Below are 27,781 nucleotides of genomic sequence, written 5' to 3' on the forward strand. Positions count from 1 at the left end.
CTCTCACTCTCTCTCCCCTCATCTCTCTCTCTCTCCCCTCATCTCTCTCTCTCTCCCCTCATCTCTCTCTCTCCCCTCGTCTCTCTCTCGTCCCCCCCCCCCGTTTCCCTCACTCCACCCTCGTCTCTCTCCCTCTCTCCCCACCCTCGTCTCTCTTTCTCTCTCTCTCCCCCCTCGTCTCTCTCTCTCCCCTCATCTCTCTCTCCCCTCATCTCTCTCTCTCCCCCCTTGTCTCTCTCTCTCTCCCCCCTCGTCTCTCTCTCCCTCTCTCCCTTCGTCTCTCTCTCTCTGTCTCCCTCCTCGTCTCACTCTCCCACCTCGTCTCTCTCTCTCCCTCATCGTCTCTCTCTCCCTCCTCGTCTCTCTCTCTCTCTCCCCTCGTCTCTCTCCCCCCTCATCTCTCTCTCTCCCCCTCGTCTCTCTCTCCCCCATCGTCTCTCTCTCTTTCTCCCCTCGTCTCTCTCCCCCCTCGACTCTCTCTTTCTCCCCTCGTCTCTCTCCCCCCTCGACTCTCTCTCCCTCTCCCCCCTCGTCTCTCTCCCCCTCGTCTCTCTCTCTCTCCTCCCTCGTCTCTCTCTCCCCCTCGTCTCTCTCCCCCCTCGTCTCTCTCTCTCACCCCTCGTCTCACTCTCTCCCCCCTCATCTCACTCTCCCCCATCGTCTCTCTCTCTCTCTCCGCTCGTCTCTCTCCCCCCTCGACTCTCCCTCTCCCCCCTCGTCTCTCTCCCCCTCGTCTCACTCTCTCTCCTCCCTCGTCTCTCTCTCCCCCCTCGTCTCTCTCCCCCCTCGTCTCTCTCTCTCACCCCTCGTCTCACTCTCTCCCCCTCATCTCACTCTCCCCTTGTCTCTAACTCTCTCTCCCCCTCGTCTCTCTCCCCCCTCGTCCCCCTCTCTCTCTCTCCCCCCTCGTCTATCTCTCTCTCTCCCCTCATCTCTCTCCCCCGTCATCTCTCTCTCTCCCCCCTCGTCTCTCTCTCTCTCTCCCTTCGTCTCTCTCTCTCTGTCTCCACCCTCATCTCACTCTCTCCCCCCTCGTCTCTCTCTCTCTCTCCCCCCTCGTCTCTCTCTCCTCCATCGTCTCTCTCTACCCTCGTCTCTCTCCCCCCTCATCTCTCTCTCTCCCCCCTCGTCTCTCTCTCTCTCTCCCCTCGTCTCTCTCTCTCTCTCCCGTCATTCTCTCTCTCCCGTCATTCTCTCTCTCTCCCCTCATCTCTCTCTCTCTCCCCTCATCTCTCTCTCTCTCTCCCCTCATCTCTCTCTCTCTCTCCCCTCATCTCTCTCTCTCCCCCCCTCATCTCCCTCACTCCCCCCTCGTCTCTCTCTCTCTCCCCCCTCGTCACTCTCTCTATCTCTCCACCCTCGTCTCTCTCTCCCTCTCTCCACCCTCGTCTCTCTCTCCCTCTCTCCACCCTCGTCTCTCTCTCCCTCTCTCTCCCCCCCTCGTATCTCTTTCTCTCCCCCCTCGTCTCCCTCTCTCTCGCCACCCTCGTCTCTCTCTCCACCCTCGACTCTCTCTCTCTCTCCCCCCCTCGTCTCTCTCTCTCTCCCCCCCTCGTCTCTCTCTCTCTCCCCCCTCATCTCTCTCTCTCCCTCTCCCCTCGTCCCTCTCTCTCCCTCTCCCCTCGTCCCTCTCTCTCCCTCTCCCCTCGTCACTCTCTCTCTCACTCCCCCCTCGTCACTCTCTCCCTCTCTCTCTCTCTCCCCCCTCGTCTCTCTCTTTCCCCCATTGTCTCTCTCTCCCTACCCTCATCTCACTCTCTCTCTCCCCCCCATCGTCTTTCTCTCTCTCTCCCCCCTCGTCTCTCTCTCCCCCATCGTCTCTCTCTCACCCCGCCTCATCTCTCTCTCTCACCCCCCCTCGTCTCTCTGTCTCCCCCCTCGTCTCTCTCTCTCTCCCCTCGTCTCTCTCTCCCCCCGTCTCCCCCCTCGTCTCTCTCTCTCTCCCCTCGTCTCTCTCTCCCCCCTCGTCTCTCTCTCTCCCACCCCCTCATCTTTCTCTCTCTCTCTCCCCCCTCGTCTCTCTCTCTCTCTCCCCCCCTCGTCTCTCTCTCTCTCCCCCCTCGTCTCTCTCTCTCTCCCCCCTCGTCTATCTCTCTCTCCCCCCCCCACGTTTCTCTCTCTCTCCCCCCTCGTCTCTCTCTCTGTCTCTCTCCCATCGTCTCTCTCTCTCTCTCTCCCCCCTCGTCTCCCTCTCCCCCCTCATCTATCTCTCTCTCTCCCCCCTTGCCTCTCTCTCTCTCCCCCCTCGTCTCTCTCTCTCTCCCCCCCTCGTCTCTCTCTCTCCCCCCTCGTCTCTCTCTCCCCTCGTCTCTCTCTCTCTCCCCCCTCGTCTCTCTCTCCCCCCTCGTCTCTCCCTCCCACTCATCTCTCTCTCTCTCCCTCTCTCTCTCTCCCTTCGTCTCTCTCTCTCCCCCCCTTGTCTCTCTCTCTCCCCCCTCGTCTCTCTCTCTCCCCCTTCGTCTCTCCCTGCCCCCTCGTCTCTCTCTCCCCCCTTGTCTCTCTCTCTCTCTCCCCTCGACTCTCTCTCTCTCACCCCCTCGTCTCTCTCTCTCTCCCCTCGTGCCTCTCTCTCTCTCCCCCGTCTCTCTCTCTCCCCCTCTCTCCCCCCTCGTCTCTCTCCCCTCTCATCTTTCTCTCTCTCTCCCCCTTGTCTCTCTCTCTCTCTCTCCCGCCTTGTCTCTCTCTCTCTCTCTCTCCCTCGTCTCTCTCTCTCTCTCCCCCCCTCGTCTCTCTCTCTCTCTCCCCCCTCGTCTCTCTCTCTCTCTCTTTCGTCTCTCTCTCCCCTCGTCTCTCTCTCTCTCTCCCCCCCTCGTCGCTCTCTCTCCCCCCTCGTCTCTCTCTCTCCCCCCTCGTCTCTCTCCCCCCTCATCTCTCTCTCTCTCCCCGTCTCTCTCCCACCCCCTCATCTCTCTCTCTCTCCCCCCTCGTCTCACTCTCTCTCTCTCCCCCGCTCGTCTCTCTCTCTCCCCCCTCGTCTCTCTCTCTCCCCCCTCGTCTCTCTCTCTCTCCCCCCTCGTCTCTCTCTCTCTCCCCCCTCGTCTATCTCTCTCTCTCCCCCCATGTCTCTCTCTCTCTCCCCCTTCGTCTCTCTCTCTCTCTCCCCCCTCGTCTCTCTCTCTCCCCTCGTCTCTCTCTCCCCCCTCGTCTCTCTCTCCCCCCTCGTCTCTCTCTCCCCCCTCGTCTCTCTCTCCCCCCTCGTCTCTCTCTCCCCCCTCGTCTCTCTCTCCCCCCTCGTCTCTCTCTCCCCCCTCGTCTCTCTCTCCCCCCTCGTCTCTCTCTCCCCCCTCGTCTCTCTCTCCCCCCTCGTCTCTCTCTCCCCCCTCGTCTCTCTCTCCCCCCTCGTCTCTCTCTCCCCCCTCGTCTCTCTCTCTCTCCCCTTGTCTCTCTCTCTCTCTCTCTCTTCCCCCCCTCGTCTCTCTCTCTCTCCCCCTCGTCTCTCCCTGCCCACTCGTCACTCTCTCTCCCCCCTCGTCTCTCTCTCTCTCCCCCTCGACTCTCTCTCTCCCCCCCTCGTCACTCTCTCTCTCTCCCCCCTCGTGTCTCTCTGTCTCTACCCCCCTCGTCTCTCTCTCTCCCTCTCTCCCCCCTCGTCTCTCTCTCTCTCTCTCTCTCCCCCCTCGTCTCTCTCTCGCCCCCCTCGTCTCTCTCTCTCCCCCCTCGTCTCTCTCACTCTCTCCCCCACGTCTCTCTCTCCCCCCTCGTCTCTCTCCCCCCTCGTCTCTCTCCCCCCTCGTCTCTCTCTCCCCCCTCGTCTCTCTCTCCCCCCTCGTCTCTCTCTCCCCCCTCGTCTCTCACTCTCCCCCATCGTCTCTCTCTCACCCCGCCTCATCTCTCTCTCTCACCCCACCTCGCCTCTGTCTCTCCCCGCTCGTCTCTCTCTCTCTCTCTCTCCCCCCCTCGTCTCTCTCTCTCTCCCCCCTTCGTCTCTCCCTGCCCCCTCGTCTCTCTCTCCCCCCTTGTCTCTCTCTCTCTCCCCCCTCGTCTCTCTCTCTCCCCCATCGTCTCTCTCTCTCTCTCTCCCCCCTCGTCTCTCTCTCTCTCCCCCCTCGCCTCGCTCTCTCCCAACTCGTCTCTCTCTCTCTCTCTCTCCCCCCTCGTCTCTCTCTCTCTCTCCCCCCTCGTCTCTCTTCTTTCCCCCCTCGCCTCTCTTTCTTTCCCCGCTCGTCTCTCTCTTTCCCCCATCGTCTCTCTCTCTTTCCCCCATCGTCTCTCTCTCTTACCCCCATCGTCTCTCTCTCTTTCCCCCATCGTCTCTCTCCCTTTCGCCCATCGTCTCTCTCTCTCTCTCCCCCCCGCCGTCTCTCTCTTTCTCTCCCCCCTCGTCTCTCTCTCGCCTCCCTCGTCTCACTCTCTCTCCTCCCTCGTCTCTCCCTCTCCCCCCTCGTCTCTCTCTCTCCCCCCTCGTCTCTCCCTCTCTCCCCCTCGTCTCTCTCTCCCTCTCCCCCCTCGTCTCTCTCTCCCCCCCCCGTCTCTCTCGCTCTCCCCCCTCGTCTCTCTCTCTCTCCTCCCTCATCTCTCTCTCTCTCCTCCCTCATGTCTCTCCCTCCCCCCTCGTCTCTCACTATCTCCCCCCTCGTCTCTCTCTCTCTCCCCCCTCGTCTCTCACTCTCTCCCCCCTCGTCTCTCACTCTCTCCCCCCTCGTCTCTCACTCTCTCCCCCCTCGTCTCTCACTCTCTCCCCCCTCGTCTCTCACTCTCTCCCCCCTCGTCTCTCACTCTCTCCCCCCTCGTCTCTCACTCTCTCCCCCCTCGTCTCTCACTCTCTCCCCCCTCGTCTCTCACTCTCTCCCCCCTCGTCTCTCACTCTCTCCCCCCTCGTCTCTCACTCTCTCCCCCCTCGTCTCTCTCTCTCTCCCCCCCGTCTCTCTCTCTCTCTCCCCCCGTCTCTCTCTCTCTCTCTCCCCCCCGTCTCTCTGTCTCTCTCCCCCCTCGTCTCTCACTCTCTCCCCCCTCGTCTCTCACTCTCTCCCCCCTCGTCTCTCTCTCTCTCTCCCCCGTCCCACTCTCTCTCTCTCCCCGCTCATCTCACTCTCTCTCCCTCCCCCCTCGTCTCTCTCTCTCTCTCCCCCCTCGGCTCGCTCTCTCTCCCCCCTCGTCTCTCATTCCCCCCTCGTCACTCTCTCTTTCCCCCCTCGTCTCTCTCTCTCCCCCCTCGTCTCTCTCTTTCTCTCCCCCCTCGTCTCTCTCTCCCTCTCCCCCCTCGTCTCTCTCTCCCTCTCCCCCCTCGTCCCTCACTCTCTCTGCCCCCGTCTCTCACTCTCTCTGCCCTCGTCTCGCACTCTCTCTGCCCTCGTCTCGCACTCTCTCTGCCCTCGTCTCGCACTCTCTCTGCCCTCGTCTCGCGCTCTCTCTGCCCTCGTCTCGCACTCTCTCTGCCCTCGTCTCGCACTCTCTCTGCCCTCGTCTCGCACTCTCTCTCCCCTCGTCTCTCACTCTCTCTGCCCTCGTCTCTCTCTCTCCCCTCGTCTCTCTCTCTCCCCTCGTCTCTCTCTCTCCCCTCGTCTCTCTCTCTCACCTCGTCTCTCTCACCTCGTCTCTCTCACCTCGTCTCTCTCTCACCTCATCTCTCACTCCCCTCGTCTCTCACTCTCACTCCCCTCGTCTCTCACTCTCTCCCCCCTCGTCACTCTCACTCTCTCCCTCTCGTCTCTCTCCCCCCCCGTCGTCTCTCTCTCCCCCCCGTCGTCTCTCTCTCCCCCCCGTCGTCTCTCTCTCCCCCCTCATCTCTCTCTCTACCCCATCGTCTCTCTCTCTCTGTCTCCCCCATCGTCTCTCTCTCTCCCCCCTCGTCTCTCTCTCTCTCCCCCCTCGTCTCTCTCTCTCTCCCCCCTCGTCTCTCTCTCTCCCCCCTCGTCTCTCTCTCTCCCCCCTCGTCTCTCTCTCTCCCCCCTCGTCTCTCTCTCTCCCCCCCTCGTCTCTCTCTCTCCCCCCCGTCTCTCTCCCCCCTTGTCTCTCTCTCTCCCCCCCGTCTCTCCCCCCCCCCGTCTCTCTCGCTCTCCCCCCTCGTCTCTCTCTCTCTCCTCCCTCATCTCTCTCTCTCTCCTCCCTCATGTCTCTCCCTCCCCCCTCGTCTCTCACTCTCTCCCCCCTCGTCTCTCTCTCTCTCCCCCCTCGTCTCTCACTCTCTCCCCCCTCGTCTCTCACTCTCTCCCCCCTCGTCTCTCACTCTCTCCCCCCTCGTCTCTCACTCTCTCCCCCCTCGTCTCTCACTCTCTCCCCCCTCGTCTCTCACTCTCTCCCCCCTCGTCTCTCACTCTCTCCCCCCTCGTCTCTCACTCTCTCCCCCCTCGTCTCTCACTCTCTCCCCCCTCGTCTCTCACTCTCTCCCCCCTCGTCTCTCACTCTCTCCCCCCTCGTCTCTCACTCTCTCCCCCCTCGTCTCTCACTCTCTCCCCCCTCGTCTCTCACTCTCTCCCCCCTCGTCTCTCACTCTCTCCCCCCTCGTCTCTCACTCTCTCCCCCCTCGTCTCTCACTCTCTCCCCCCTCGTCTCTCACTCTCTCCCCCCTCGTCTCTCACTCTCTCCCCCCTCGTCTCTCACTCTCCCCCCCCTCGTCTCTCACTCTCTCACTCTCTCCCCCCTCGTCTCTCACTCTCTCCCCCCTCGTCTCTCACTCTCTCCCCCCTCGTCTCTCACTCTCCCCCCCCTCGTCTCTCACTCTCCCCCCCCTCGTCTCTCACTCTCCCCCCCCCCTCGTCTCTCACTCTCCCCCCCCTCGTCTCTCACTCTCTCCCCCCTCGTCTCTCACTCTCTCCCCCCTCGTCTCTCACTCTCTCCCCCCTCGTCTCTCACTCTCTCCCCCCTCGTCTCTCACTCTCTCCCCCCTCGTCTCTCACTCTCTCCCCCCTCGTCTCTCACTCTCTCCCCCCTCGTCTCTCACTCTCTCCCCCCTCGTCTCTCACTCTCTCCCCCCTCGTCTCTCACTCTCTCCCCCCTCGTCTCTCACTCTCTCCCCCCTCGTCTCTCACTCTCTCCCCCCTCGTCTCTCACTCTCTCCCCCCTCGTCTCTCACTCTCTCCCCCCTCGTCTCTCACTCTCTCCCCCCTCGTCTCTCACTCTCTCCCCCCTCGTCTCTCACTCTCTCCCCCCTCGTCTCTCACTCTCTCTCCCCTCGTCTCTCACTCTCTCCGCCTTGTCCCTCGCTCTTTCCCCCCTCGTCTCTCACTCTCTCCCCCCTCGTCTCTCACTCTCTCTCCCCTCATCTCTCTCTCTCTCCCCCCCCCATCTCTCTCTCTCTCCCCCCCCATCTCTCTCTCTCTCTCCCCCCCGTCTCTCTCTCTCTCTCCCCCCCGTCTCTCTCTCTCTCTCCCCCCGTCTCTCTCTCTCTCTCCCCCCCGTCTCTCTCTCTCTCTCCCCCCCGTCTCTCTCTCTCTCTCCCCCCCGTCTCTCTCTCTCTCTCCCCCCGTCTCTCTCTCTCTCTCTCCCCCCCGTCTCTCTGTCTCTCTCCCCCCCGTCTCTCTCTCCCCCCCGTCTCTCTCTCTCTCTCTCTCCCCCGTCCCACTCTCTCTCTCTCCCCGCTCATCTCACTCTCTCTTCCTCCCCCCTCGTCTCTCTCTCTCTCTCCCCCCTCGGCTCGCTCTCTCTCCCCCCTCGTCTCTCATTCCCCCCTCGTCACTCTCTCTTTCCCCCCTCGTCTCTCTCTCTCCCCCCTCGTCTCTCTCTTTCTCTCCCCCCTCGTCTCTCTCTCCCTCTCCCCCCTCGTCTCTCTCTCCCTCTCCCCCCTCGTCCCTCACTCTCTCTGCCCCCGTCTCTCACTCTCTCTGCCCTCGTCTCGCACTCTCTCTGCCCTCGTCTCGCACTCTCTCTGCCCTCGTCTCGCGCTCTCTCTGCCCTCGTCTCGCACTCTCTCTGCCCTCGTCTCGCACTCTCTCTCCCCTCGTCTCTCACTCTCTCTCCCCTCGTCTCTCTCTCTCTCTCCCCTCGTCTCTCTCTCTCCCCTCGTCTCTCTCTCTCCCCTCGTCTCTCTCTCTCCCCTCGTCTCTCTCTCTCACCTCGTCTCTCTCACCTCGTCTCTCTCACCTCGTCTCTCTCTCACCTCATCTCTCACTCCCCTCGTCTCTCACTCTCACTCCCCTCGTCTCTCACTCTCTCCCCCCTCGTCACTCTCACTCTCTCCCTCTCGTCTCTCTCCCTCTCGTCTCTCTCCCCCCCCGTCGTCTCTCTCTCCCCCCCGTCGTCTCTCTCTCCCCCCCGTCGTCTCTCTCTCCCCCCTCATCTCTCTCTCTACCCCATCGTCTCTCTCTCTCTGTCTCCCCCATCGTCTCTCTCTCTCCCCCCTCGTCTCTCTCTCTCTCCCCCCTCGTCTCTCTCTCTCCCCCCTCGTCTCTCTCTCTCCCCCCTCGTCTCTCTCTCTCCCCCCTCGTCTCTCTCTCTCCCCCCTCGTCTCTCTCTCTCCCCCCCGTCTCTCTCCCCCCTTGTCTCTCTCTCTCCCCCCCGTCTCTCTCTTTCTCTCCCCCTCTCTCCCCTTCGTCTCTCTCTCTCCCTCTCCGCCCTCGTCTCTCACTCTCTCCCCCCTCGTCTCTCACTCTCTCCCCCCTCGTCTCTCACTCTCTCCCCCCTCGTCTCTCACTCTCTCCCCCCTCGTCTCTCACTCTCTCCCCCTCGTCTCTCACTCTCTCCCCCCTCGTCTCTCACTCTCTCCCCCCTCGTCTCTCACTCTCTCCCCCCTCGTCTCTCTCTCTCCCCCCTCGTCTCTCACTCTCTCCCCCTCGTCTCTCTCTCTCTCCCCCTCGTCTCTCACTCTCTACCCCCTCGTCTCTCACTCTCTCCCCCTCGTCTCTCACTCTCTCCCCCCCTCGTCTCTCACTCTCTCCCCCCTCGTCTCTCACTCTCTCCCCCCTCGTCTCTCACTCTCTCCCCCCTCGTCTCTCACTCTCTCCCCCCTCGTCTCTCACTCTCTCCCCCCTCGTCTCTCACTCTCTCCCCCCTCGTCTCTCACTCTCTCCCCCTCGTCTCTCACTCTCTCCCCCCTCGTCTCTCACTCTCTCCCCCCTCGTCTCTCACTCTCTCCCCCCTCGTCTCTCACTCTCTCCCCCCTCGTCTCTCACTCTCTCCCCCCTCGTCTCTCACTCTCTCCCCCCTCGTCTCTCACTCTCTCCCCCCTCGTCTCTCACTCTCTCCCCCCTCGTCTCTCACTCTCTCCCCCCTCGTCTCTCACTCTCTCCCCCTTCGTCTCTCACTCTCTCCCCCCTCGTCTCTCACTCCCCTCATCTCTCTCTCTCTTCCCTCATCTCTCTCTCCCCGTCTCTCTCCCCTTGTCTCTCTCTCTCCCCGTGTCTCTCTCTCTATCTCTCCCCCATCTCTATTTCTCCCCGTTTCTCTCTCTATCTCTCCCCCTGTCTCTCTCTCTATCTCTCCCCCTGTCTCTCTCTCTATCTCTCCCCCTGTCTCTCTCTCTATCTCTCCCCCTGTCTCTCTCTCTCTCCCCGTCTCTCTCCATCTCTCCCCCTGTCTCTCTCTCTCCCTTGCTGACGTCTGTCGGTTGACTCTCCCCCTCCCTCTCCGCCGCTCTCAGTGTCTCCGCTACTATTTTGTTCTCGGGGTTTGTGTTGCCGCCGCTCGCGGCCTCTGCTTTCGGTTAGAATTTGAATTGTTGCCTGGTTACTGAGCGGGTGCCGGCCTCGCTCGCTCTCGACTCTCTGACAGGATTCCAGCTCCGGCACCGACCTCCTGCTCCAGGCCGCCGCCCTCCCTCCGGCCGCAGGTAAGAGCCCGGCCTCGGGCCCCACACACACAGCATTGCTGCCATTGGAGCCGGCCCCCGGGGGACGGGGGAGCACCGGCCCAGCCGCCCAGCCCATCTCAGCCCGGGCCCCCGCAGGCTGCCCCCGGCTGCGGCTCAAATCAAAGCCGGGGCTTGGCCTGGGCTGAGTTCCCGCTATTCAGAAGCGGCATTTTGGGAGGGGGGAGAGGGAAAGTGTGGACAAGGAGAGAAAGACAGAGAGAGAGAGAGTGGGGAGGAGAGAAAGAGAGACAGAGAAAAAGTGAAATTGAAAAAAAGAGAAGAGTAGAAAAAGATGGAGAAATGATGAGAAAAGCAGAAAGAGGGAATAGATGAAGAAAGGCAAACAATGAAAGAAACAGAAATGGAATAAAGTTTAAAAAAAGCAAGAGAAGTCAGACAAAACACAGAGGGAAAATCGAAAAGGAATGGATAGAAAGAGAAATTAGAGGAAAAAAACAGCAAAAGGAAACAGGAAATAAGATAATGTGACAGATGTACAAACAACAGAATGAAAAAATCAAGGTTGGAGAAAACAGACAAATAGAGGAAAAGAGAGAGGCCCAGATTTGGGTGAATCAAACAGAAAGCAAGAAATGTGTCAGGAAGAGGGATATGGAGAAACTGAGTCATGAACTGGGGAGAGAAACTAGTGAAAAGCAGTGATAGAGACAGAGAAATATACAAGAAGAAGAAAAATAAATAACAGTTCCAGAGAGAAATAGAGATGGGAGGAAAGAGATTGCCCAACAGAGGAGTGACATAAGGAGGGAATAACAGACAAGGGAGAGAAATTGGGAGGGGTGGGTGGGGGCAACCTCAGGAGAACAATCAAGTGAAGCAGAAACACCCTGGAATAGAAACTTTTTTAGCCTGAGAAAGAAAGGAAGAGAGGCAGAAATTTTTTTTACTGGTGATACAGGAAGACATCGAAGGAGGGAAATTAGAGAGATAGGAAGTGAGAAAGCTATCGGAAGGCACCCACAAGTGAGAGACAGACTGGGAGAGGAGAGCTGTATAGCAAGAGAGATGGAGTGAAAAGTCAAAATTATGGAGGGAAACAAAAATAACAAAGGAATAGGGAAAATAGCACAAGCAGACAAACATAGGTGTGGGGAGAGAGAAATTGTAATAATTGGAGGGAAACATATAGATTTGAGAGAAAAAGACAGGAACTGTGAAAGAAAGAAACACACACGGAGAGAGATGGACAGGCAGATAAATACACAGTACAGTATGTAATAAATACATAGCAAATGCACAATGGTTCACTCAAAGAATGAGTTTGACGAAACCAGTCTTGTTGCTGAATTAGATTTTTTATTTATAAGGATGTACATAGTCATGAGAGCAGGCAGGAAAGTGGAGTTAAGGTCACAATCAAATCAGCTATGAACTTAATGAATGGCAGAGCAGGATTAGGGGACCAAATGGTCTACTCCTGCTCTAATTTCTTGTGTCCTTATGTCAACGTGAAGAGCATGAAAACTGGAGAGTGTATGCACTAAGTTTGGTGGCAAGGATATGTCCCAAGAATCTTGGAGAAAAGGGCAGTTTTGGAGAAGGTGCTGTGGAAAGGGGACTGGGTACTAGGAGTGATGGAAGAGTCGACTCGGTATCATGAAGGGAATGATCTCTTTGGAATACTGAAAGCTGAGGGAAAGGAAGAAGAGTTTGGTGGTGGCATTGACTGGAGGAGGCGGAAATGGTGGAGGATGATTTGTTGAACGTGGTGATTGATGGATAAAGGAAGTAGAAACCCAGAAATGTATACACAGGTTGAAATAGGAGTACAGTTAACCAATTTATACATTTGAATGATACTTTTTTGTCTGATAATTTAATGAAAGCATTAGTGTGTTGAAAATAGTATCATTGTGATTTTGACCCAACAGAGACTCAAAAACAGAGGAAAACAGAATGATTCAGTGCCATAGAGATATAGGATGGTAGGAAAAAAAAACGGACTGGAGAGGAAAACAAAGGGAAATATACAAGACAGGCTGTGTAGATGATAGCATTGTCGAATGAGTCAAACTCTGGATCCAGCTTTGCCCAGACATTCTCTTTGTCAAACAGTATTGCTGTGCCTGTGATGTACTGTTCAAAACTCATGTGTGTGACCTCCAAATTTCTTGCTTTGTCTCAGCTGAGGCAGTATCACTCTGGATCCATCCCAATACTGTATTATATTCTGTGTACACGGAATCATCAAACCATCACTTTTATGGTTCATGGGTGAAATTGTATAACCTGCAAGTGATGGGTGTTTTATTGTCATGTGGATATTAATATGCATCATTTCATTGTCCCTAAACAAATAGTAATGGGTGTGGAAAAGGCTAAAGGTTTGCTGGCAGAACATAAATTAATTTCAGATTATACCTTCTCTTATGTTGTAGAGTTGTGTCCATGTTTATTGCTCACACATTATACCAAACTACAATGGGTCGGTGGGGGAAGAGTTGGTTGGAGTTTGGTCAATTCAGAAAATGTACCTGCTTTGTTAAAATAGAGTGAAGAACTATCTAATACAGCACAAATAATCTCAAGTATGCACATTTTACTTTTGTGTGGTAATGTGTATATTGTGCACATTTGCCTTTTTGGGATTAGCTGTTGTTAAAATGAAAAGTACATTACTTAGCTAATTCCAGTGGTGATTCTGACAGGTTTTTAGACCAGTAATCTCCAAATATGTCAACATATGTTTTCCTGATCTCCTTACTCCCACCCCTCCCCACACACACATAAGGGCATTTAAATCAAATTTCACATCTAATCGTATTACATACTCTAATAGTACTTAGTGATAAATTGAATGAAATATTTATGAACGTAGTAGTTGTGAATTGCACAGAAGCCTGAACGTTGTTACTGTATTACCATCACTTTATGTCAGTATAGGGCAGAGATTGCTCTCTATTCTCCGGGAGGAGGAGAAATTGTCATTTGCATAACATGGACAATTTTCATGTGATTCTGCATCTCCAATGTCAGATGTTCACTTCTGTAAATTATTCTGATTATAAACAACCGGGCATTGATATAAAAGGGAGAGTGGGGACTGACCCTGGTATAAAAGGGAGAGTGGAAATGATAATTGGCATGAAAAAGATGAGGGGATCTGATGCTAATATAAGAGAGACAGGAGGAACTGACACTGTCTTAAAGAGTGGTACAAGCGGAATGAATAGTAACTTTAAAAAGGGATTTGGATAAATATCTGAAATGGAACAATGTGCAGGGCTGTGGAAAAAGAGCAGGAGAGTGTGTCTAAATTGGACAGCTCATTCAAAGAACCAGCACAAGTACAATGAGCTGAATAGCTTCCTCCTCTGCCACATGATTCCATTGACACTAAGGACCTGTTTTTCATTTTAAAGGATGATATTGTTTTTATACATATGTACATACTAATGGTTCAAAAATAATCACATACAGAATGGTAAGGAGATGAAAGACAACGTTTGGATTTTCTAATGCCTGAGAAGACTGTTGCAATCATAATTCCTAATTGCTAAAATAGTGATGCAGAGTCAAAATGATCAACTCCATGCGCTGGTGGAATTTCATCTGATTCAATCAAACTGAATATTTATTAGTTGCTAAACATAAAAGATTTACCCCTCCAGATATAATATTTTATGGTGAACATGAAATAAAATCTGCAGATATCAGGTATCATATGTATTTACAAAAACATATTATAAATGACTAATATAAAAGCAAATTACTGTGGATCTGGAAATCTGAACTGAAAACAGGAAATGCTGTCCAATTCCCAGCTTGGGTCACTGTCTGTGTGGAGTTTGCACATTCTCCCCGTGTCTGCTTGGGTTTCTTCCGGGTGTTCCCGTTTCCTCCCACAGTCCAAAGATGTGTGTGTTAGGTTGATTGGCCATGCTAAATTGACCTTAGTGTTAGGGGATTAGCAGAGTAAATATGTGGGGTTATGGGGATAGGGCCTGGGTGGGATTGTGGTCGGTGCAGACTCAAGGGGCTGAATAGCCTCCTTCTGCACTGTAGGGATTCTATAAATGTAATAGGAAGAAACAGTCTTGCATTTTTCTAACACTTTTGATAACCATCCAAAGTGCTTTACAGCCAATGAAGTACTTTTGATGTGCAGTCACTATTGTAAAGTAGGAAAAACAGCATTTGTGAAGGGCAGTCTCCCAGAAGTAGAATGTGATGTTGAACAGATGAATATTGGCCAGGACACCAGTGAGAAACTCCCCTGCTCTTGTTTAAAATAGCGCCAAGGGATCTTTTCCATCCATCTGAAAGGGCAGATGTGGTCTTGGTTTAATATCTAATCCAAAAGACAGGATCTTTGACAGTGCAGCATTCCCCAGTATCACACTGGAGTTTTTATGCTCAAAAGCTGGAGTGGGACTTAAGCTCACAACTGTTTGACTTAGTGCTACTAACTGAGCTGAATTTACAAAATGCTAAGGCACAATATTGCTTTGGAATTTTGTCAGCTGTCTCTAATTTCTTACATCCTATATGAAGTAATGATTTTGTTTTGTTATTGAAACAACCAGTATTGTTCTTCGTCTGTTGAGAAATGAAATTTACAGAAGTTAAGCAGACAAAGTACTTAAATATATATCCTATCCTCTGACTAATGTCAAAGCATTACATAAATTCTCCGACACTATATATATTGAACATAATTGAACATATTAGAAAGATGAATGTCAAGCTCTGTTATTTTGGGATATATTATGCATCCCAGACCACCTAGGTGCATGCCCAAAAATACATGGTTTATAATATAAAATCTGAAAATGCTGAAAAGACTCAGCAGGTCTGGCAGCATCACTGGAGAGAGAAACGGGGTTCAAGTTTCGGGTTGATGTCCTTTCATCAGAACTCAATCGACCTAAAAGTGTTAACACCGATTGTCTCGCCAAAGATGCTGTCCATCTGCTACATATTTCCAGCATTTCCTGTTTTCAGTTCAGATTTCCAGATTCACAGTAATTTGCTTTTGTATTAGTCTTTATAATATGTTTTTGTAAATACATATAATACCAATATCTCCAGATTTTATTTTATGATTACCATAAAATGTGATATCTGGAGGGGTAAATTTTTTATGTTTAGCAACTAATAAATACTCAGTTTGAATGAATCAGATGAAATTCCACCAGAGCATGGAGTTGACCATTTTGACTCGTCTTCATTATTTTAGCAAATGAAATGATCCACAGAGCCCCAACACAGAGGTGTTAATGTATTATTTTACATTAAATTATAATGGAATCATAGAATGGTTATAGCGCAGAAGGAGGCCATTTGGTCCTTGTGTTCATGCCAGCTGTCTGTAAGTGCATCTCAGTCCCATCCCCTTGCACTTTCCCGGTAATAGGATTTAAGTAATGGGGGAATTGATAATGATATGGTGCGAGCATATCTGTTCACTAATTTTGGCTCAATGGTATCATATAGGAACATTTTTGGGATCCTAGCACCTGTAAAGAGATACCTATACCAATTACTCTCTCTCCCCAATGTAGCATAGCATTTTATACAGATTGTGCCATCCAAGCAAACCTCATTCAAATAATTTACTTGTTAAAAATGGCTGGGTGCTATGAATATCTCCAGCTTCACGAGTACTTAATTTTAAATATAAATTATTATTTTGACCTGCCTTGCATATTAAGAGCTCGGAAATGATCTCATGAGAAATTATGAAAGCTGTTTTGCTCCTACCCAAAGTCAGGACTGTATTTAAGGGGAAACTCCCAGGAGCTGTTGTGGGTTCAAATTTAGATGCCATTGATGGAATTCTTTGTAAAAATAATTGTAATGTCTCACTTGGAACAAATTAAACTCATTTTTCTGATTCCTGAGACATGACTGGTGACATTGGGAAAATGTTGGTATTTTGTGGCCTGTATAGTGATGCAGGGTGAGTACTAATGTCCCATCTTTAATGCAGTGATTCACATGGCTCCTTTCTTTCTGTCTGTTCCTGCTGAAACGACCAATGTCAAAATTCAGAGCTATAGATTGGAACTTTTATCAATTTATCAACTTTTAAAACTGTTACTTCATATACATGAAAACAGTCAAATAACCTTTTTGAAAATATATAATCTAAAAAAACAATTTTCTGTAATATAGTATGGCAAGTAATGTTTTTCTATTGGTTTCACGTTTTGGTTAGTTTTGTTCATATAAGTTCACATGCAATTGTGTGATTTCCTAACCAGAGCGAGGGTAGTTTATCTGAACCCAGGCATCTTTCAGTGCTGTCTGTAACTGGCTACTGGGAGTGTTGGGTTGACTCATCTCTGATTAAAATAATAATTAAACAGTTACTTGTAGTATGACTAATCTTAATTCTTTTATATTTTCTGTGACTATTTTTGTGTTGTTGTCATCATTGAGTGGGGAGAGTTATTCATCTGTGCCACATGTGAACTGTATCCAGTCCAAAATTAGACTGTAATTGCAAATGATGAGGCTTTGTCCACACAGAAAAAATAATTCCTTCTTTCCCCCGTCAGACTTGCTCTTGATTTTTCCTAATTATCTACTGCCTGTGCCTTTCCATTGCTTCTGATTTTCTTTCTCATGCCTATTTTGTCCTGCCATTACTCCATTGTATGCCTGTTAGTGATTTCATGCTGAACATTCTATGCCACAGCCTTCACTTTCAATCCCTCTGTCATGAGGGAGGGTTAGGTGAACACTGGTGGAGGCATAATCCTTTAATATGACTGAAAACACTCTATATAAGTCATGAAGCTATGTTGGCAGGTAATGAATAGAAAAAAAATCAATGATCTTCAGAGAGACTTGAACTAATTATGTCCCTCCTGAGATCTGATGGATTGTTTTGAATGTTGATACATGTAGTGCAATCTGTATAGGTAAAAGCAAGCATGTCAAAAACAGGAAACAGAGACAAAAAGGATTTGAGAGTAATCATTGTCAAATTTGGTCAGAATAAAGCAGTTCTTACATAAAATAAATTGGATGCTAAAATGCAGCTGAATGACAAGTCAGAACGGGTTATGGTATAGATTAATGCTGTGGCCAATTCAGGATTATGATATGTAGTTCTGGCTACTCTGTTTCAAAAAGGCAATGGATTTATCAGTAAGTGTTCAGAGAAGTGTGAACAGATCTTGGATAATGGTTTAATCAATTGGTCTTTTCACCAGGCCTCCTCTGCCTCTGAGGTTTTAGAGTGGATAGGAATCGAATGTCTTTACTGATCATGGTCCGTTCCTGAGGTTACAGGCTCTCTTCTTTTCCAACTTAAAGGTGAACACTGTTAATCACCCATGAAGATGAACACAGTGCCCATGCTGTTGGCAGCCCAGCAGGTCCTGATGAGGGCACATGAATACGTCCTGCATGTGGTCACTCTTGAGGCAATCACAGATGGGTGCCTCTCACCAAGATGCAGTCATGTCTCTGATAGAATATGGTGCTCCCTCACCCCATTGACACTGATTGGGTATTCATTCCCTTTTCAACCAATGCACCCTCTTGCTCACCACATGCAAGCCTTAAACAGAAAGGAAGTATGGAGTACTCACCCTGATAGAAGGAGGTAATTGATGCACTTGTGGCACCAAATCCAGGCTCTGGAGGGGTGATCACCTCAGCAATCTCCATTCAGGCTTGCTTGATAAGTCTCTTTATTCTGTCCCGAGGGAAAATTATTTCTCCTGCTGCCTGGATGAGAGTGTGTTGGCATAAATGGATCTTTCATTGGCATAAATGGGTCTTTTTCATTCAGTGACGAGTGGGGTACTGCAGGGATCTGTGCTAGGACTCCAACTGTTCACATTATATATTAATGATTTGGAAGAGGGCACTGAATGTATTATCTTCAAATTTGCAGATGATACAAAGTTGGGTGGGAGGGTGAGCTGTGAAGAGGATGCAGAGATGCTTCAAAGTGATTTGGACAGGCTGAATGTGTGGGTATCTGCAAGGCAGATGCATTATAATGTGGATGAATGTGAGGTTATCCACTTTGGTAGCATAATAGGTAGACAGATTATTACTTGAATAGGTGTAAATTGAGAGAGGTGGATACTCAATGAGACCTTGGAGTCCTTGTGCATCAGTCGCTGAAATTAAGCGAGCAGATACAGCAGGCAGTAAAAAAGACAAATGATATGTTGGTCTTCATAGCGAAATGATTTGGTTATAGGGATGTTTTGCTGCAATTGTATGGGGCGTTGGTGAGGCCACAGAGTATTGTGTACAGTTTTGGTCTCCGTATCTGAGGAAGGATGTCCTTGCTATAGAGGGAGCACAGCGAAAGTTTACCAGGCTGATTCCTGAGATGGTAGGTCTGTCACATGAGGAGAGACTAATTCGGTTAGGATTATATTCACTGGAGTTCAGAAGAGTGAGGGGGAATCTCATAGAAACTTATAAAATTCAAACAGGGTTAGACAAGGTAGATTCAGAAAGAATGTTCTCAGTGGTGGGGCAGTCCAGAACCAGGGGTCATAGTTTGAGGATAAGGGGTAAACCTTTTAGAACTGAGATGAGGAGAAATTTCTTCACCCAGAGGGTGGTGAGTTTGTGGAATTCACTACCACAGAATATAGTTGAGGCCAAAACATTGTGTGATTTCAAGAAGAAATTAGAGCTCTAGGGACTAAAGGTATCAAGGGATATGGGAGGAAGGGGGGATCAGGATATGGAATTCGATGATCAGCCATGATCAAAATGAATGGCAGAGCAGGCTCGAAGGGCTGAATAGCCTACACCTGCTTCTAGTTTCTATGTGTGGGGAGGTGTTGCTGAACTTCGGGGCCACCCCATGTCTTCCTTCTGCTATTCTTACGATCTACTTCCTTCTTCTCTTAATGATTCTAGGCAGTCTCCATTACATTCAGTGCTAAGCATGGCACTAACACCTGCCACAGTGTCACCTGATGCTACCCCTCAGCCTGCATCCTCAGTGGTTGGTCCCGCAAATCCTCACCTTTAATTGGTCAGTGGAAGATCACGTGCAGCTGGCCAATCCCTGCCTAAGCAGAAGCAGCTTCCACTTCCAATGTTGAGACTGGTGATCAAAATTCATTCCTTGCTGTTTCTCAAAGTACAGGTTGCAAGGTTGGGGTGGAGAGTCATGATGTAATAATCATACATAATCTCGAGGTATATTCTAGTTCTAGACTTTTTTTTACTGACGCCTACTGATTAATGTGCACTATGTTCGCTTTTGTGCTGATTTTAGATTTAGTAACAGTTTTTACAAGTACAATTTTAGACCTTTAAATTTAAATTAATATATGCTCTTCATTGACTCAGTCAGTAATATATTTCAAATTGTGTTTTGATTAAAAATATCATTATGAGAACTGAGTATTGCATAGATTAGACACAGGCCTTTCACCTCAGGGACTTGGACTTGGTCTTAAAACAAACTCAAGCTGATGCATGGAAATTCTCTATTTGCTGGCTGTAAAGGTCTGTATGATTGTATTTGCATAATTTATCATATCTCAAACCACTACATTTGCAGTTAATTACTTTGCAATGGAATGGCTGTTGTTACATAGGCACGGGGCGGTACAGTGGCTCGCACTGCTGCCTCACAGCTCCAGGGACTCGGGTTCGATTCCTGGCTTGGGTCACTGTCTGTGCGGAGTTTGCACGTTCACCCTGTGTCTGCGTGGGTTTCCTCCAGGTGCTCCAGTTTCCTCCCACAGTCCAAAAGACGTGCTGGTTAGGTGCATTGGTCAGGCTAAATTCTCCCTCAGTGTACCTGAAAAGGTGCCGGAGTGCGGTGACTAGGGGATTTTCACAGTAACTTCGCTGCAGTCTTAATGTAAGCCTACTTGTGATACTCATTAATAAATAATCATTACAAAATTCCTTGAAAATCATGAGGCTCTGTTTAGTTAAAATAGTTAAAATTTCTTGTCTGAATGGAACAATTCGGCTTAGACAAAATGCCATTCCAGCAGAAAAGTAATTCGGTGTGCATTTCATGGTATAGTACCATCCTGGCATTACAAAATAAGCTGATTTACCACAGCAACACCAAAGAAATTTACAATAAATGTATGTAAATTCTAATCAAGCAGGTGTTTTAGTCACACCTGTCTATATCACACCTGTCTCTCATTGTTCCACAGGAGCAGGCTGAGGGTGAGAGAGTTTGTTTCTACACTTGATTTATTTATTTTTCAGTGATTTTTGTGTTTAAAATCTGAGGTTTTTTCCGGAAGTAGGCCTGGGAAGGTCTTTTGGTGGGCACCTTGGTGAGACCACATTTGGAATATTGTGTGCAGTTCTGGTCACCTCACTATAAGAAGGATGTGGAAGTGCTGGAAAGAGTGCAAAGGAGATTTACCAGGATGCTGCCTGGTTTGGAGGGTAGGTCTTATGAAGAAAGGTTGAGGGAGCTAGGGCTGTTCTCTCTGGAGCGGAGGAGGTTGAGGGAAGACTTAATAGAGGTTTATAAAATGATGAAGGGGATAGATAGAGTGAACGTTCAAAGACTATTTCCTCGGGTGGATGGAGCTATTACAAAGGGGCATAACTATAGGGTTCATGGTGGGAGATATAGGAAGGATGTCCGAGGTAGGTTCTTTACTCAGAGAGTGGTTGGGGTATGGAATGGACTGCCTGCAGTGATAGTGGAGTCAGACACTTTAGGAACATTTAAATGGTTATTGGATAGGCACATGGAGCACACCAGGATGATAGGGAGTGGGATAGCTTGATCTTGGTTTCAGATAAAGCTCGGCACAATATCGTGGGCCAAATGGCCTGTTCTGTGCTGTACTGTTCTATATAGAAATTTGTTCCTAACCTCTGAAGAAAAGTCGAAAGGAAGAAATCTGATCAGGAAATGTGTAATATGCCAAGGAGAAAACTGTTTCCTCTAAGTGGTCTTAACAATGACAATTTTAAAAAAGACAAATTAAGTCACTTAATACTAGATGTAGCTAAACTTCAACCTGAAACTTAAAGGCTCTTTTCAATCCATCAGGTTTCCTGACTAAACGATTAAATTCTGATCAATCAGGCTGTGGACCATTCCCTAATGACAGTTAGACTTTGTGACTTTAAAAGTTTCTTCTTAGAATGGAATAATACATTGCACAACACATGGCATATTATTCTTGGCCTTACAAAATAGTGCATTGTCTAACTTGCTGTGAATAATGATGTGGGAGATCCAAATTGTGTGCACTACATGCACTTCCTGAATACATGCATTATTTCCTGTGGAAATTGTGACATATCTGCTCAACATCAAGAATGCTGCCATTCCAATATTGGAACTGGCAAAAATCAAAATATAGATTTGGGGAAAGCAACCTATGGATTTTTATTATAACAGTGGTGCCCCTGCACTACCATTTAAACTGACCATGTAAGCTGCAGTTTCAAAATTTGACAAGAACTTTCCTATAATACCTATTTTTACATATTTGAAAATACTGTCAGCAAAAATCCTTTCCCCTATGGTGTGTTGGCTACAAAAAAGTACCACTGTCTGAACTGTACCTCTCCACCTCCTTATGGTCTTTTTTTGTTTGTTATCGCTCATTCAAGAATCTCCTACTGATTTCTTCACACTAAAAACAGAAGTATATGCTATCTTACCAGAATTAAAAGATCTCTTCTCAACCAGAGGAACTTAGCTTGTGATACCCTAAAAGTCAGTGTCCCGCCAGTTGAGAACAAATAAACTGAACCAGGAATTTCATCATAGAGTTCTGCTTTCACTGAAATAGTATTTATTGTCAGTGCCAACAAAAACAGAAAATGCTGGAAAATCTCAGGTCTGACAGCATCTGTGGGGAGAGAATAGAGCCAACGTTTCGAGTCTCGATGACCCTTTGTCTAATGAAGGGTCATCTCGACTTGAAATGTTGGCTCTATTCTCCCCCCACAGATGCTGTCAAACCTGCTGAGATTTTCCAGCATTTTCTGTTTTTGTTTCAGATTCCAGCATCCGCAGTATTTTGCTTTTATTTTATTGACAGTGCAATGCCAATGTAATCATTGGTAGTATTTGTGTGCTGGGTTTCATTAGTGTTTCTTACAGAATTACATTGGTAAGAACTTGGCATTAGTCTTTGATTTACACAAAAATTACAGAGAATTGCATCAAATTGTCAGCACAGAAAAAAGGCATTTGGCCAAACTGGTCTATTATAGATTAGATTGTGTTTTTGCTCTACAAGAAACTTCTCTGGCCCTACTTCATCTCAACCTGTCACTATATCCTTCTATTCCTTTTTTCCCTATGTACTCACCCAGTTTCCCCTGAAATGCATCTAAGCTATTTATCTTAACTGGCCCATGTGGTAACTAATTTCATATTCTAACCATTGCCTAGATAAAGCGGTTTCTCCTGAATTTCCTGTTAAATTTATTAGTGATGATGCAAAATTATAATGTGAATGCGTCTTTAATTACTACAAACCAGTGGTCCTGATAATAAAGCTTAATGAAAAATGTATGTCGCAATACTTGCTAGAAATACTCATTTTTATTTTATACGTGAAATTGGTTTATTTTCATAAAGGATTATTCTACAGTATGTGTGTATATTATTTGCTTCAGTATAGAATATTGAAATGTTCACACTATAACTGGCATGAGAGGAGATATTTACAGAGGCGATGGTGGCATGGTATTCTCACTGCACAAGTAATCCAGAGATCCACCCTAATGGTCTGGAGACATGGGTTCAAATCCCACCAAAGCAGCTGGTGGAAAAATAAAATCTGGAATGTAAAGCTCATCTCAATAATGGTGACGAATGAAACTACCATCGATTGTCATCAAAACCCCTGATTCACTAATGTCCTTTAAGGCACGAAATTTGCTGTCCTTACCTGGTCTAGTCTGCACTTGACTTCCAACCAGAGCAGACTCTTAACTGCTCTCTGAAATGGCCTCGTCGGCCACTCAGTTAAAGGGTAATTATAAATGAGCAATAAACACTGGCTAAGAATTTTTTTTAAAAGTACAATGATTTATAATAAATTATTTCAGGCCTTGGTTCCCTAACCAGTGGTAAAATTAATTTAATCATGTATCTGGCACATGGGATGAGCACCAGTGAGGCTAGTGCAACATTGATGAAGACTTTTGTACCCTGGACACGATCTAAACAGCCAGACTATTGTTCACATGTAACTCTTTGTGATTACAGTGCATCAGTTGATCTGTTTCAGCCCTTTCTTAATACCACTCACATGGGCAGAAAGGTAATGACTTATTTTTACAAATACAAGGCTGACTCAGTTTTCTTAAATTTGCTGCAGTGTAATCTTGATGCAAATATCTCAGCTGTCTATCCTTATGCCCCTCTCATATTGTTTGATAAACTCTTTGATATAACAAAGAATTTAAACAAGGGTAATTCTGTTGATGTAACATCTTTAGATTTCCAAAAGACCTTCTATAAGATAATATAAGGCAAGACCCCAGACAACATTCAAGCTTGTGCTAATAAGTGGCAAATAAAATTTGCTCCACAAATGGCAGAGAATGGCCATTTACAACAAGCCACCTCTCCTTGGTAAAGGGTTAACATCAGAAGCGTATGATGCTGATGTAATAGTGATCTCTTAGAGTCATATAAGTTTACAGCATGGAAACAGGCCCTTCGGCCCAACTTGTCCATGCCGCTCCTTTTTTTAACCCCTAAGCTAGTCCCAATTGTCCGCATTTGGTCCATATCCCTCTATACTCATCTTACCCATGTAACTATAGAAAGAAATGGAAACCCTACAGTACAGAAAGAGGCCATTCGGCCCATCGAGTCTGCACCAATCACAGTCCCACCCAGGCCCTACCCCCATATCCCTACATATTTTACCCACTAATCCCTCTAACCTACACATCTCAGGACACTAAGGGGCAATTTAAGCATGGCCAATCAACCTAACCCGCACATCTTTGGACTGTGGGAGGAAACCGGAGCACCTGGAGGAAACCCACGCAGACACGAGGAGAATGTGCAAACTCCACACAGACAGTGACCCAAGCCGGGAATTGAACCCAGGTCGCCGCACTACCAGAAGGACGTGGAGGCGTTAGAGAGAGTGCAGACAAGGTTTACCAGGATGTTGCCTGGTATGGAGGGTCTTAGCTATGAGGAGAGATTGGGTAGACTGGGGTTGTTCTCCTTGGAAAGACAGAGAATGAGGGGAGATCTAATAGAGGTGTACAAGATTATGAAGGGTATAGATAGGGTGAACGGTGGGAAGCTTTTTCCCAGGTCGGAGGTGACGATCACGAGGGGTCACGGGCTCAAGCTGAGAGGGGCGAAGTATAACTCAGATATCAGAGGGACGTTTTTTACACAGAGGGTGGTGGGGGCCTGGAATGCGCTGCCAAGTAGGGTGGTGGAGGCAGGCACGCTGACATCGTTTAAGACTTACCTGGATAGTCACATGAGCAGCCTGGGAATGGAGGGATACAAACGATTGGTCTAGTTGGACCAAGGAGCGGCACAGGCTTGGAGGGCCGAAGGGCCTGTTTCCTGTGCTGTACTGTTCTTTGTTCTTTGTTCTCTGGAGCTGTGAAGCAGCAGTGCTAACCACTGTGCTACCGTGCCGCCCTAAATACCTATCTAAATGCTTTTTAAAAGACAAAATTGTACACACCTCGACTACCTCTGGCAGCTTGTTCCAGGCATTCACTGCCCTCTGTGTGAAAAAATTGCCCTTTTGGACCCTTTTGTAGCTCTCCCCTCTCACCTTAAATCTATGCCTTCTAGTTTTAGACTCCCTTACCTTGGGGAAAAGATATTGACTATCTAGCTGATCTATGCCCCTCATTATTTTATAGACTTCTATAAGATCACCCCTAAGCCTCCTATGCTTCAGAGAAAAAAGTCCCAGTCTATCCAGCCTCTCCTTATAACGCAATCCATCAAGTCCCGGTAGCATCCTAGTAAATCTTTTCTGCACTCTTTCTAGTTTAATAATATCCTTTCTATAATAGGGTGACCAGAACTGTGTACAGTATTCCAAGTGTGGCCTTACCAAAGTCTTGTACAGCTTCAACAAGATGTTCCAACTTCTGTATTCAATGTTCTGACCAATGAAACCAAGCATGCCGAATGCCGCCTTCACCACTCTGTCCACCTGTGACTCCACTTTCAAGGGGCTATGAACCTGCACCCCTAGATCTGTTTGTTCCATAACTCTCCCCATACATAAGAACATAAGAACTAGGAGCAAGAGTAGGCCATCTGGCCTCTCGAGCCTGCTCCACCATTCAGTAAGATCATGGCTGATCTTTTTGTGGACTCAGCTCCACTTACCCGCCCGCTCACCATAACCCTTAATTCCTTTACTGTTCAAAAATTTATCTGTCCTTGCCTTAAAAACATTCAATGAAGTAGCCCCAACTGCTTCACTGGGCAGGGGATTCCACAGATTCACACCCTTTGTGTGAAGAAATTTCTCCTCAGCTCAGTCCTAAATCTGCTTCCCCTTATTTTGAGACGATGCCCACTAGTTCTAGTTTCACCCACCAGTGGAAACAACTTTCCTGCTTCTATCATATCTATTCCCTTCATAATCTTATATGTTTCTATAAGATCACCCCTCATTCTTCTGAATTCCAATGAGTATAGCCCCAGTCTACTCAGTCTCTCCTCATAGGCCAACCCTCTCAACTCCAGAATCAACCTAGTGAATCTCCTCCACACCTCCTCCAGTGCCAGTATACCCTTTCTCAAGTAAGGAGAACAAAACTGTACACAGTACTCCAGGTTTGGCCTCACCAACACCTTATACAGCTGCAACATAACCTCGCTATTTTTAAATTCCATCCCTCTAGCAATGAAGGACAAAATTCCATTTGCCTTCTTAATTATCTGCTGCACCTGCAAACCAACTCCTTGAGATTCCTGCACAAGGACACCCAGGTCCCTCTGCACAGCAGCATGCTGCAATTTTTTACCATTCAAATAATAGTCTATTTTGCTGTTATTCCTACCAAAATGGATGACCTCACATTTACCAACATTGTACTCCACCTGCCAGACCCTCACCCACTCACTTAGACTATCTATATCCCTTTGCAGACTTTCAGCGTCCTCTGCACACTTTGCTGTTCCACTCATCTTAGTGTTATCTGCGAATTTTGACACACTACATTTGGTCCCCAACTCCAAATCATCAATGTAAATCGTAAACAATTGCGGTCCCAACACTGATCCCTGAGGCACACCACTAGTCACTGATGGCCAACCAGAAAAACACCCATTTACCCCCATTCTTTGCTTTCTATTAGTTAACTAATCCTCCATCCATGCTAATACGTTACCCGTAATACCGTGCACCTTTATCTTATGTAGCAGTCTTTGGTGCGGCACCTTGTCAAATGCCTTCTGGAAATCCAGATGCACCACATCCACAGGTTCCCCATTGTCCACTGCACATGTAATGTTCTCAAAGAATTCCATCAAATTAGTCAAACATGACCTGCCCTTCATGAACCCATACTGCGTCTTACCAATGGGACAATTTATATCCAGATGTCTCGCTATTTCTTCCTTGATGATAGATTCAAGCATTTTCCCTACTACAGAAGTTAAGCTAACCGGCCTATAGTTACCTGCCTTTTGTCTCCCTCTTTTTTTAAACAGTGGTGTCACATTTGCTGTTTTCCATTCTGTGAGAACCACCCCGGAGTCCGGCGAATTTTGATAAATTGCCACTGGTGCATTTGCTATTTCTCCCGCCATCTCTTTTAGTACCCTGGGATACATTCCATCAGGATGAGGAGACTTGTCTACCTTTAGCCCCATTAACTTGCCCAACACTACCTCTTTCGTGATAATGATAGTTTCTAGGTTCTCACCCGCCATAGCCTTCCTGTCATCAATTTTTGGCATGTTATTTGTGTCTTCCACTGTGAAGACCTACACAAAATATCTGTTCAATGCCTCAGACATTTTCTCTTTTCCAGTTATTACATCCTCCTGCTCGTCCTCTAAAGGACCAATGTTTACTTTAGCCACTCTTTTTTGTTTTATATATTTGTCGAAACTTTTGCTATCTGTTTTTATATTCTGAGCTAGTTTACTCTCATAATCTATCTTACTTTTCTTTATAGCTTTTTTCGTGGCTTTCTGCTGACCTTTAAAGATTTCCCAATCCTCTAGGTTCCCACTAATCTTTGCCACTTTGTAAGAATTTTCTTTCAATTTGATACCCTCCTTTATTTCCTTAGATATCTATGGCTGTTTATCTCTTTTTCTACAGTCCTTCCTTATCACTGGTATATACCTTTGCTGAGCACTGTGAAAGATCGCTTTGAAAGTCCTCCACTGTTCCTCAATTGTCCCACCATAAAGCTTTTGCTCCCAGTCTACCTTAGCCAACTTCTCCCTCATCCCTTTATAGTCTCCTTTGTTTAAGCACAAGACACTGGTGTTGGATTTTACCTTCTCACACTTCATCTGTATTTTAAATTCAACCATACTGTGATCGCCTCTTCCAAGAGGTTCCCTAACTGCAAGATCATGAATTATTCCCATCTCATTACACAGGACCAGATCTAGGATAGCTTGCTCCCTTGTCGGTTTCATTACATACTGCTCAAGGAAGCTATTGCAGATACATTCTATGAACTCCTCCTCAAGGCTGCCTTGACTGACCTGGTTTGACCAATTGATATGTCGATTAAAATCCCCCATGATAATTGCTGTACCATTTTTACATGCATCAGTTATTTCTTTGTTTATTTCTCGCCCCACCATGATGTCATTATTTGGTGGCCTATAGACTACGCCTATCAGTGACTTTTTCTCCTTACTATTTCTAATTTCCACCCAAATAGATTCAACCTTTTTTTCCATAGAATCTATATCATCTCTCATTACCACCCTGATGTCATCCTTAAATATCAGAGCTACACCATCTCCCATACCTTCCTGTCGGTCCCTCCGAACAGTTTGATACCCCTGGATATTCAACTCCCAGTCGTGACCATCCTGCAACCATGTCTCTGTAATGGCCACCAAATCATACTTGTTCGCAATGATTTGTGCTGTCAACTCATTTACCTTGTTTC

General features: G+C 48.2%; 1 protein-coding gene across 7 annotated transcripts in view; it reads left to right on the forward strand.

The window, feature by feature from the left end:
• Positions 1-9,403: 9,403 nt before the first annotated feature.
• LOC144494877 (guanine nucleotide-binding protein G(I)/G(S)/G(O) subunit gamma-7) overlaps positions 9,404-27,781 on the forward strand; it is a 262,401-nt gene continuing 244,023 nt past the window's right edge. For all 7 annotated transcript variants that reach the window (XM_078214365.1, XM_078214366.1, XM_078214367.1 and 4 more), the window contains exon 1: positions 9,404-9,703. The gene's annotated coding sequence lies outside the window, so the exon portion shown is untranslated. The remainder of the gene's footprint in view (positions 9,704-27,781) is intronic.

The sequence above is a fragment of the Mustelus asterias genome, chromosome 6, assembly GCF_964213995.1.
Source record: "Mustelus asterias chromosome 6, sMusAst1.hap1.1, whole genome shotgun sequence".
In the NCBI taxonomy this organism is placed as follows: domain Eukaryota; kingdom Metazoa; phylum Chordata; class Chondrichthyes; order Carcharhiniformes; family Triakidae; genus Mustelus; species Mustelus asterias.